This window comes from Sinocyclocheilus rhinocerous, unplaced genomic scaffold (genome assembly GCF_001515625.1).
Source record: "Sinocyclocheilus rhinocerous isolate Xijiao unplaced genomic scaffold, SAMN03320098_v1.1 scaffold3493, whole genome shotgun sequence".
Lineage (NCBI taxonomy): Eukaryota > Metazoa > Chordata > Actinopteri > Cypriniformes > Cyprinidae > Sinocyclocheilus > Sinocyclocheilus rhinocerous.
The window spans coordinates 64,548-77,579 of NW_015647951.1; the positions used below are offsets into that span (position 1 = coordinate 64,548).

At 34.3% G+C, this 13,032-nt stretch overlaps 1 pseudogene; it reads left to right on the forward strand.

The window, feature by feature from the left end:
* LOC107709404 (endothelin-converting enzyme-like 1) overlaps positions 1-13,032 on the forward strand; it is a 53,478-nt pseudogene that overhangs the window by 33,648 nt on the left and 6,798 nt on the right.

Here is a 13,032-nt window from a genome sequence, read left to right on the forward strand (position 1 = left end):
GATGGGTAGCGTGTGTGTGTGTGTGTGTGTGTGTGAGTGTGGCTAAGCCTCACTCTCTCCTTACCCACTCAAGTCACATCAACTCTCCACCTCTCTCCATCCATCAGTCGCTGCTCCCCGGAGTCTCTCTCTCTCTCTGTCTCTCTCTCGGATCGATCCAGGCCTTTGAGTCATTGGCCAGTGTTTCTCTGATGCTCGAGTGTCTGAAATCAATCTAAACAACTTTAGGAAGGCGCATTAGAAGCCATATAAAAAAATAAGAAGAAAGACTTGTCATAAAGGACAGATCCGTTTTTAATCATGCTTTTTAATCAGTACTTCTGAAACGGATGGTTTTGAATGCTAATCGTTCATTCCAGCGTTCCAGTCAAGCTAAAACACACACGATATAATGGCATCTGTGACGTGAAACAGAAAACATTTTATGAAAGCAATAAGGCTGAGTTATATAGCGCGTTCATTTAACTCACACAAGGTCGTTGGTTTGATTTCCAGGAAAAGCTTGAAGTGACAATATGTGCATTGATAAATAAAACCAACAACAGAATTTCTGAAAAAATAAAAATTTCTTAGGGCTGTATTATTGTAAACATTATAATAAATTATGAAATTGTTAAAGTTTCATGAATTTAATTGATTAGGTTAATTGATTTAATTGATGCTTTTTGATTTGCTAAAATTTAGTTAAACCTCTAAAACAGAATCCAGAAAACTAAAACGTAAAACAGAGAATTTGGGAAAAAAAAAAAAAAAGGGATTTCATAGGGCCCTAAAATTGTAATTTTTGTTAAACTTTTCATGTTAAATTGTATAAGTTTCATTATTTTAATTAGCTTTTAAATAATATTTGATTTAAGTAATATTAGAGATTCTTTTTGATTACAAAAATTTTATTTAACCATTAAAACTGAAAATTAAAACAAAAAAACAAACCGTGGAATCCTGAAAAATAAATAAATAAATACATAAAATGCAATTCGTATAAAACATAAAATGGTTTCCATATAAATGCAATAATGACTATATTTAAAATGTATCACAGACTCTTAATTAATCGAAAGAAATAACTGGCGTTTTCTTTTGTTCACACGTTTGGATTTAGCAATTTTTTCATGACATTTCTAATGTTTTGTGTAAAAATTTATGCTGTCCAACGATTAATCGCGATTAATCGCATCCAAAATAAAGGTTTTTGTTTACATAGTAAATGTGTGTATACTGTGTATATTTATTATGCATATATAAATACAAACTATATATATATTACTTTCCTAATTTCAACAGGATTTTTTAAAAGCTTTTAAGATAATAAAAATATTTATTTAATTGCAAATAAATTATATTTGTAAATGGATATTTTAATTAAAACGTGTCATTTTCTCCCACAGGTTAAAGAATTTTACCGCTCGTGTATCAATATGAAGGAAATCGATCGCCTGGGGGCGGGGCCTATGACTGAAGTGATTGACAGCTGTGGTGGGTGGGACCTGTCCGGAGCTCCTCCCGGAGGGGCAGGGTGGGACAGTGGCTCCGCCCCCGTGAGGCCGGATTTTAATGAGATGCTGTATAAGACGCAGGCAGTTTACAGCACGTCCGTGTTCTTCTCTTTCACCGTCAGCGTGGACGATAAAAACTCGTCACGCAACGCCATACGGGTGAGAGAGTGCGTTTGTGAGCGTTTGTGAGGGTAGGTATTGTTTCAAAGTAACATCAGCTGGTGTGTGTGTGATTGTAGATCGATCAGGAGGGTTTGACTCTGCCGGAAAGGACTCTGTATCTGGGGCAGGATGAAGACAGTGTGAAGGTGAAACGCCTCTCTTCATCTCTCCATATGCTCTTTTGTTCTGGACTCTGTCTGCAATCTGTCTCTCGCTGTGAGCTCACACGTCTCATTGATCGTGTCACAGCTGCTGATGATGTCACAGATGAGCTGGCGTCTCTTAATAATGAAGTCTCTCTCACACGCCGATGACATCAGATCTGTGCTACAAATCTGAATTGACAAGCCACGACATCCCACTGAGAGATCATTAAAAACGTGGATTAATCTCATAAAAAAACATGTCCAGATATCACAGATAATCACCACAGAATTTTTAAATGCAAAATATTAAGTGTTAATAGATAAGTAACAAATATAAAGTACAAATACAAAGGTTTACATAGTTTTTTTTTTTTGGTATGTTTAACTCTTTAGTTAAACATACATACTAGTCATATCTAGATTTTTTGTTATCAGTACACTTAAGAAAGACAAAAACTTAAGGAATTAAGCCATAAAAACACGATTTATAATCGCTCCTTATGCATTTGATTATAAAAATGAAATTAATGTATAAAAAGATACTCAAAAGTTTTACTTTTTAAGTATCTTTGGGCAAATAAAGTCATATATGCATGTTTTTTTTTTTGGAGAAACAATAACAAACATTCAACAACACAAGCAATTTACATATATAACAAGACATCCAGATACATAACAACCAGTTACAAGTAAAATTATATAAATAAACAAAAACAAATAAAAAAATGTATTTAAAGTTTTACTTTTTGTGTATCTTTAACTCTTTAGTTAACAAAATAAAGTCATATATCTATTTTTTTTGTAACCCGTACAATGATTTGGCTCTTTTTTTCCTTTTTCTTTTTAAGTATTTGTTGAGAACGTTTCTGGAACAAAAAACACAATATGAAAGCATCAAACTGAAACACATTACATTTACAGTAAATCCCAACAGACACAAATAACTTGTGTTTCACTAAATATGTATTTAATTACAAAATGAGCATTTAAAATGCCACACAGAGACCAGAAACTTTTAAACTGAATATTTGCACCTGTTCATTCAAATGAATCACCCAAATGATCTGAATCACTATAATGATTCAGACTTCTGAACTCCAGTGTGTGTGTGTGTTTGTATAAATCTGTGTGTGGTAAATGTGTACATGAATTCAGACCGTTTTGTGTGAACAAGCATGTTTGTGTTATTTAACATTCTTTCTCTTTTTCGCAAAGATCACTGTGTCTGAATACGACGACCAAAGAAAGGACATCAGCAGCGTGTACAACCGAATAACACTGAAACAACTGCAGAAAATGGCTCCAAGTGTGAGTACACACACACACACGCACACCCCACCATGACACGAGTCCCCATGAGTCTGTGTGCATTCAGGTTTAAGTCCCCACCAGAATAGAAAAACAGGTACACACACACACACACACACTCTTATATTTAGTGTGTTTTTATTATTAGCTGATATTAAACAGTGACTTTATTCTCTAGTCTATATGTTTGGTCAGAGTACCATATTTTTCATAATATGAGTTTTTTTAATCATTTTGATGTGCTGCGACTCATATTCTAAAGCGACTTATATAATGATATTAACGTCAAGCATGTAAAATGTGCAATTGAATTGATGGCGAATGTAAGAGCTCAAGTTTGTGTTTATACAGTGTATTGTTATTGTAGTTATTACCAGCTTGGGCTGATCATACTAAACCAGTTTAAGCCCTTGTTAGTGTTCTAGGTAGACAGTGTCACTACGGTTTGTGACTGAGCCATTGTGCCGAGCCAGACAAAGTTAAATAGAGTTTAAGGAGAGATGCTACTGGCAAAAACATTGCTTATTCATGCACTGGTCAATTTTGTGATTTTGGGCTTTTCATAAAGTGTTTTTTCAAGACTAGTGGAAACATTTATGCTTCATTTATGACACTTTATCTATTTGTGGCTGTAGATTTCAATTATAATACATATCTTTAAAGAGATTTTTCTCTACTTTAGCAGCACGTACATACACCAAAACTTAGAGTTTTATTCCTCTCTATATTCTGAAGGATTTTATAGAAGGGTTTGTTCATATATCATTCACACTGATTTATACAACACTTTATTCCGAAAAACATACCGAAAAAAATTTTTCTGACTGTTGACAGTGTTTTCTGATTTATAAACTGATAAAAAGAGAAATCCAAAATCCCCTCAGTAAAAACCTTTAACTCTAATATGTCAACAAAATCAAACAAGAATTTTGAACCTGAGTTTATCCAGTGTTCAGATCTATTTTCTACAAATGTATGCACAGTGCATATTTAATTCGATAATGCCTTATTTTAAATGTAACATTTCAGAAAACTTTTAATACAAAGAATGTTTGCAATTTACAATATAATCAATCAACTGGGGAGATATAAATGAACCATAAATCAATAAGCAAAGGGCAGACAGCTCAAGCAAGAGTTTTACTGGCTTCTGTATTTCATTGAAAGAGTCACTCGAGAGAAGCATAAACATTGACATCTCTTTCTCTGTAGTTCCACTGGAAGCGTTTGTTAGACCGGATCTTCAATGATAATTTCTCTGAGGAAGAGGAGATCGTAGTTTTGGCCACTGACTACATGCAGACGGTGTCGGACATCATTAAAACCATGTCTAAACGGTAAGAGGTTTGAAAGAGTCACGGTGTCAAATTAAGATTTTTCTGATAAATATTGCTATTTAAAATGCAATTAACATTTTTTTTGGGCATGTTTGTATGGCTACACAGTGTAGCCAAAATGTATTATTATTGTTATTATTATTACTGAATAAAATACTAAATTAAATAAAAATACTTAATATACACAAACAAAAAATATTGCTATTGTAAAAAAATGGATTTACTGATAAAAAAATTAAATTGTGATTTAAAACATGATTCATATTTTTTTCAATTGTATTTCATTCATTCTTGATTGCTATGCTTGTTTGTTGGGTTGCACAATTTGGCCAAACCTTTGTGATTTATATTTCAATATTTCTATAAAATAATAATAATATTAATGCTTAAATAAAAACACTAAATAAAATACTAAACAAAATAAAAAATACTGAATAAAAACAAAATAATAAATATTAATACTGTAAAACAATAAATGCAATTTTTCTGATAAAAATTGCAATTGTGAATTAAAAATGGGATTATCTTTGTTGTTGTTGTGCTGCACAATTTGGTCAAAACTCAATATGGCTTATAAAGATAATGATAATAATAGTTATAATAATAATGATTATAATTACTAAATAAAAATAAAATAAATATTTAAAATAAATATTTAAATAAAATTAAAAACAAAATAGATATTACTTTTGTACTGTTTCAGTTTTTTTTTTTTTTAAGGATTATGGGTAATTTCTTCATTTTCAATGTCATTAAGATAACCCATCGCAGAACATGCAGTGCATGTATTAATTTAATTAAATCAGCATTCTTGATTTAGTGAAAATATCATGGTAAAATGTCTCACAAAATGAGTTTGAATCGATGAAACAATTGATGAGAGCTAGTGGTAAAAATTAAGACAAAGAGTACTGCAACACTTTTCAACACATTTTCAGCGTTTCGCAATATAAACCGATGTGTGTGTGAGTGTGTGTGTTTGTGTGTGTGTGTGTGTGTGTGTGTTTGTGTTTGTGTTTGTGTTTGTGTTTGTGTTTGTGTTTGTGAGTGTGTGTGTGTGTGAGAGTGCGTGTGTGAGTGAATGTGAGTGTTTTGTGTTTGTGTTTGTGTGTGTGTGTGTGTGTGTGTGTGTGCACTACCAGCCCGTCCTCTGTGTGTTGTTTGCTGCTATATTTTCTGTTTTTGTGAGAATAATTGAATTTACTTGAACTTTCTTTTGTCTGTCCATCTCTGTCTTTCTCTCTCTGTCTTTTCTCTTTTACACTGACTGTGTCTGAATTATTGATGAGAATTTAACTGTTTCCACTTTAATGTGACAGACGGTTCTAATGATTTCATCAACAGTTCCTTTAGTACTTAAAGAATACTAAATACTTAACAAACTTACTTAATAATAAATAAAACTATAAGGACATATATAAAATAAACAAAAATACACAAAAAAAAATAGTAAAACTTCAAATAAAAAAACGATCCAAAATATTAATAAAAAACATAATATTATTTCAGTGATTCTAAAATAACACTGCTTTTATTGTCAGTAAAGACATGTATAATGTTACGAAAGATTTCTATTTAAAATAAATGCTGTTCTTTTGAACTTTCTGTTCATCTGTGAATCCTGAAAAATAAAATGCATCACAGTTTCCACAGAAATATTAATGTTTTCAACATTGATAATAATCAGAAATGTTTCTCGAGCAGCAAATCAGCATATTATACTGATTTCTGAAGATCATGTGACACTGAAGACTGGAGTAATGATGCTGAAAATACAGCTGCGCATCACAGAAATAAATTACAGTTTAACAGATATTCACATAGAAAACAGCTATTTGAAATCCACAATTTTTACAGTATTTTTTATCAAATTAATGCAGCCTCGGTGAGCAGAAGAGATTTTTTTCAAAGACATGTAAAGTATTACGGACCCCAAACTTACGAACGTAAGAATACATTTTGTGAGATGAACTCTAACCCTATCTAGTCTATAATTTCCTTCATGAGTCTTAAAGATGGTGGAATGCTTTCAATATTAAACTACTTTATGATTTCAGGAAATTGTCTGATTGGATGTCAGTGATATTAGACATTTCTCTTCCTTTTCTTGTGGAAAAGTCTTTTTGTCCCTCTCGTGTCATTGTGTAATAATACATCATATCCCATAATATTCTCACAATGACCCCTTCCTTCATAATCACTGTTATTAAAATCACCATGGCGATGCGCGACTCTCATCAGGCGGCCGCGGAAGCAGAGGCAGAGAAATGACTTTTATTCTGCTCTTTGTTCTGGCGCTTTGCTGTTTTTAGCTCTTTCTCTTCACGTCCCTCCTGGTGCTTCTGCTCTTGGAGCGTCTCCGCAGGACCAAAACCTCATTCTCATCAAATGCTTGTTCTCGTAAACCTCGCTTCTCTTCTTTCCAAGTGAAACCGGCACTGAAGGAACCGGAGGCCTGGCGTTCTGCGTTGTGCTGACTGTAAAATAAAAGTAGAAAGTGTTTTAACGTTGCTTAAAGCTGCGTGTGTTTCGCTGCGAGCCGCTCTCACACACACACACACTCACTCACACACACACAGACGCAGCGCAAAGAGAAACAAACAACAAACTCGTTAATAAAACCCATTCACACGGTCTCTCTGTTCTCCTCTTCTTCCTCTCTCATTATCTCCTCCTCTCTTTCTCTCTCTCTCTCTGTCTGTCTCTCGTCTCTCCTTCAGCTGAATTCTGTCAGAAGTGCTTTGTTGGCGCGAGAAGCAGCTCACGCTGCCAAACCGTGTTGTGATTAAAATGCTAACGTCATGTGTCGCAGCTTAAATATCCCATAAGGCCAGTAGGCCACAGCTGGGTGATGTCATCTCTCCAGAGTGTGTGTGTGTGTGTGTGTGTGTGTGATTGATGGGGTTTGTCTTTACAGAGCTTTAATTCACTGAACATGGACACGATTAAATGCTGTTGCATCTAGAGAACTCTTTGGCCTGTAGTGCTACCTGAGGTGGTTAGTTTAGACAGCTTTATAGGCATCGAATTGCAACTTAGCTTGACAGTGACAATCTACACTAGTATTCAAAAGTATGGGGTTAGTAAGATTTTATGGGTTTTTAATGGGTTTAAAAGAAGTCTCTTCTGCTCACTAAGGCTGCATTTATTTGATAAAAAATACAGTTAAAAATAGTGAAAAATTATTATAATTAAAAACAGCTGTTTTCTATGTTAATATCTGTTCAAATGTAACTGATTGCTGTGATCAAAGCTGAATTTTCAGCAGCAAAAAATAAAAGAAAGAAATATATATAGATAGATAGATAGATAGATAGATAGATAGATTCAAAACATTTTAAACCCATGGTTTGTTTGTTAAAATAATATATATTTTAAATAAATTAATTTCGACTGTTAGGAAAGTATAAAAATAAAATATAAAAATATATCAAATATAAAAATATAAAGTTGAAAATAAAACATAATGATTAAAATATTTAAAATAAAATAAAACATTTAAATTAAAATAAAATACAATATAATTTAATAAATTGCATTTATATTTAAATATTTTATAATATGATCGATTAGTTTGGAAATAAAATAGATTAAAATATTGTAAATAAAATAAAGTAAAAAGTGAAATGAAATCTTATAAACTAGAAATGAGCAGCATTTAATTTGTTTTATTTCGTGTTATTGAAAATAAAGATGAAAAATAAGACTAAATGTGTTTATTTGATAAAAAACAGTAAAAATAGTATAATATTATTCGAATTTAAAACAGCTGTTTTCTATGTGAATATCTGTTAAACTGTAATTTATTTCTGTGATCAAAGCTGTATTTTCAGCATCATTACTCCAGTCTTCAGTGTCACATGATCTTCAGAAATCATTCTAATATGCTGATTTGCTGCTCGAGAAACATTTCTGATTATTATCAATGTTGAAAACATTAATATTTGTGTGGAAACCGTGATACATTTTATTTTTCAGGATTCACAGATGAACAGAAAGTTCAAAAGAACAGCATTTATTTGAAATAGAAATCTACTGTAACATTATAAATGTCTTTACTGTCACTTTTGATCAGTGGTGCATCTCTCTCTCTCTGTTTCTCAGGGTTCTTCATAACTACATGTTGTGGCGTATCGTGGCGGCGCTGAGCGAGCATCTCTCCACGGCGTTTCGCAGCACAATTCACGAGTTCTCGCGCGAGATCGACGGAGGCGAGCGTCAGCTGGATCTGGAGCGGCTGTGTCTCAATCAGGCCAACAAACACTTCGGCATGGCCCTCGGCGCACTCTTCGTCCAGCAGCACTTCTCCTCCTCCAGCAGAGCCAAGGTGAGCAGCACTGAGCTCAGGACCGTTCATCGCCTCAGAAATAAAGACACAAGGTGCAATTCAATCTTGTCAAACACGAAAAACAGATTAAAATTCATAATGAGCGCACACACTTTTTAATGCAACGTGCATTTTAAATAGTTATTTTTTGCTGAATGCTGGTGAAAAGTGTTGCAATTATAAATTTACAAATTATCCCTGTTTGAGTCAGATTTGTACAGCTGCTACTGAATTTCAAATTTAGAAAAAAGTCAGTTCACGCAAAATAATAACTGATTATTGGTTGTTTATTATTATTGATCACTGGTGTCACTTCAGAGAAATCATGCACATCCCTAGTAATAGTTATATGGATTATATGTAGCTAGTGTTATGTTGTAATGCATTATAATTTACACACCCCAACAAATTAATTTAACTAAAACTGAAACTAAACTAAAAAACGAAAACATGTTTGCTGCTTGAAATAAAATAAATGTTAACTGAAATAAAATCATAAAATAAAAAAAAATATTAAAAACTTATTTCAGCTAGTTGCCAAGGAAACATTTCTCACTTTAGAGAAATCAGAAAGTTGTCACGGGCAGGGTGTTCAAGAGATCAGGCAGGACGACGAAGATGACGAAACCAATAACATTTAATAAATAGACAACAGGAAATCCAGACAGGGTAGACATCAACATTCACAATAACCGACCAACTAGAATACAAGAGACAGGAACTGATAAAGGGCAGATAACGAGGGGCAGACAGGTGAGCACAATGAGGTGATTAACTAATGAGAACAGGAACAACCAAATAAGGACACAGAGGGAGAAACCACAATCAACAGTCCACAGGGGTGTGACAGTTATGTCCATGTTGTACGTTTCAGTATACAAATTTAAACATATGTCGACAGGGGATCGGGAGCCATTCCGAGGTCTCTCCTCCTCGTTTTGACCCTGAATTCCCTCCAAATTCTCGCCCTTATGTCCCGCCATAGTCAGCTCACCCTCAGCCATGATCCAGGGGGCGGAGCTCCTCTCCGCGCTCACACCGTCCACGGCTTGCGGCGACCCATTTCTCGCCAGAGTCCACTCCACGAGGGCGGCGAATTCCTCCCGAGGACCATCTTCGGATGACCGCGCTCTGCACTCGGCGTTCAGACTTGCCTCATAGGAAGTGCAGAGCGCGTCGTCCAGATAGCTGGTGATGTTAGTGACCAACAGGAACAGTCTGGTATGGTCATCGAGAGTCTTGCCTTCCGGCTCCAGCAGGAGAAGGAGGAATTCGGGGCGAGTGAAGGGATCCATGGGGTAAACACAACGGAAAGAAAAACACTGAGGAAAAACCTTTATTGTTTACATCATAGGCTGCCGCCTGCCAATGTCAAGGGCATTGTCGTTTTTTCATTCATGCTTCAGACACCGGTCACGCTGAAGGCGTTCCCCTAGCGCCCTCTAGAGGACGCAGCGTGGAGTTCCCTGTTCTCAGGGAACCATGGTTACATGCCTAACCTGAGACGTTTTTCTTCCACACAGAAGCTGCGGTGTTTCGGTGATGATATCTTATATAAGTGTGAGATTGCTGGGGTCTCTTTTCAGGAGAAACATCTAAGCTTCAGTCTCCACTTTATCTCGTCTAATAGAGATATCGAGTGACTCATTGCTAATTTTTCTTTCCTATAGAAAAGTGCTGCGTTGTTTTGGGCGTCTCGCCTTACTCTTTCTTTTCTAATGCAGTCGATCTGTTTCTCTTCCACCGGCCCAGTGTTTGTTTAGCTTTCATCTTCTTCCTTCCTTCTTTTTCTTCTCAGATAGATAGAATGATGGATGGATCGAATCGCACTTCTTTCGTTCCCAGATGGTGTGCGTGGCGGGGTGTAGAGATTTGTGGAAAAAGTTCTATTAAAGGAATTCTTCATCCACAAATGACTTTCTTTCTTTAGTGGAACACAGAATTTCTTTACTTGAAATAAAATAAATATAAACGTGTTTTATTTCAGCTCGTTGTTGAGGCAGCATTTCTTGTTTTTGTCTAGTTTAACTTGAAGTACCACATTAGCTAAATTACTGTAAACAAACTAAAACGAATACATGCAAAATCGTTAATATTTATTAACATTAAAATATTAAATTATTCATATTTGAAAAAACACCACAGCAGTACTAACACTTACTGAAATTCAGGTGAAAACAGAAAATATACAAATAAAATTAATTCACAGTATTAACAAAACCTATAATAGTATGTCAATGAACTCTAAAATAATCAAAAATATTGAAATCACATACAGTATGAGTAATTGTATGTTTTATATATATATATATATATATATAGTTATTTGTGCTAGAAATTTGAAACTCAAATTATGTATAAAATTGATTTTTTTATGTAATTAAAATAAATTAAATTAACATTAAAAATATTAAATCATGAATATAAAAAAAAAAACGAATAAAAAATGACAAAAACACCACAGCAGTACTAAAACTTACTGAAATTCAAGTGAAAATATACAAATAAAATTAATTCATAGTATTAACAAAAACTATAATAGTATGTTAATGAACACTAAAATAACACTGGTACATGTCAAAAATATTGAAATCATATATATCACATATAGTATGAGTAATTTTATGTTATATATATATATATAGTTATTTGTGCTAGAAATTTGAAACTCAAATTGTTTATATATAAAATCATTTTTTATGTAATTAAATATGGAATATTATATTATTAAATATTAAATTAAATATTTTAATAAAATATACAGTGTGTCATTTGATTATTTTCCTTTTTTTTGCACTTGTTTTTTATTTACTATTTATTTATTATTTATGTGTTATGATAGTTTGACCTCAGTCAGTCAGTTTTAGTTCCCACATACACAGACCCAATCAGACGTCACGGCTCCTTTGATTGACATCTAGTCTCCGCCCCCGTTCTCAGGTGCAGGAGCTGGTGGAGGACATTAAACACTCGTTAGATCAGAGACTGCAGGAGCTCGACTGGATGGATGAAGAAACCAGAGACGCTGCCCGAGCGAAGGTGACACTGATCTTCTCGTTTAGAGCTCGATTACATTTCAGTCCGACTTTAAAGAGTTAACAAGTTTAGATGAAATAGTGAGTAAGAGGACAGAGCTATAACATGAACGTGGAGCAGCTCAGATCACATTGAGTTCATACTGAGAGTTTTTCTGATTATTCTGAAATCTGTTTCTCTCAGCTGCAGCACATGATGGTTATGACCGGTTATCCTGACTTTCTGTTAAAGCCTGAGCTTATCGACGAGGAGTACGGGGTAAGACGCTTCTGAGCGATCACATGATCCCATTCCAGACGAGATCTCGAGGTCAAGTCCTCTTATTTCTCCTCGACAGTTTGATGTGAACGAGAAAACCTACTTCAGGAACATCCTCAGCAGCATCAAGTACAATGTCAAACTCTCCGTCAAAAAGATCCAAAGAGAGGTGGACAAGACGACGTGAGTTTGACAGAACCACACAGGAAGTGATGTCACTGATCCAGAAGCATGGCAGCATGCGATTACTGCTGATTTCAATGAGAAAAGTGTGTGTGTGTGTGTGAGAGAGTGCGCGCGCGCGCATTGTGTCTGAACAGAACGGTCAGAGCACACACACTTTCAGATGCTTTTCATGCCCACATCTCAATCCATGCGATGCTTAGTACATTTTAAATCAGTTTTTAAGCATTTTTTATTCTTTGCTTTTATTGTTGTTTTTGTTTCTCACGCATCTGTTGATTACTCTGATTCTTTTTTTAAGCACTCTGTGGATGAAATGTGCTGGATAAATAAACTGCCACTGATTTGTGTCCATTAAAATACAATATTCTGCAATTAAATGTGTGTGTGTGTGTGTTTCCACAGGTGGCTTCTTCCACCGCAAGCTTTAAATGCGTATTACCTGCCAAACAAAAACCAGATGGGTGAGTTTCATCAAACACACCTGAATATTGAGGTACAGAAGTGGAAAGTTTGCCATCAAGATTTCTTCTAATAGAAAGATTCTATTAGAGAATAAAAAAAGATTCTCTTTTATTAATCAAGTACACATTAAATTGATCAAAAGTGACAGTAAAGACATTTATAATGTTACAGAAGATTTCTATTTCAAATAAATGCTGTTCTTTTGAACTTTCTATTCATCTGTGAATCCTGAAAAATAAAATGTATCACAGTTTCCACAGAAATATAAACTGTTTTCAACATTGATAATAATCAGAAATGTTTCTTGAGCAGCA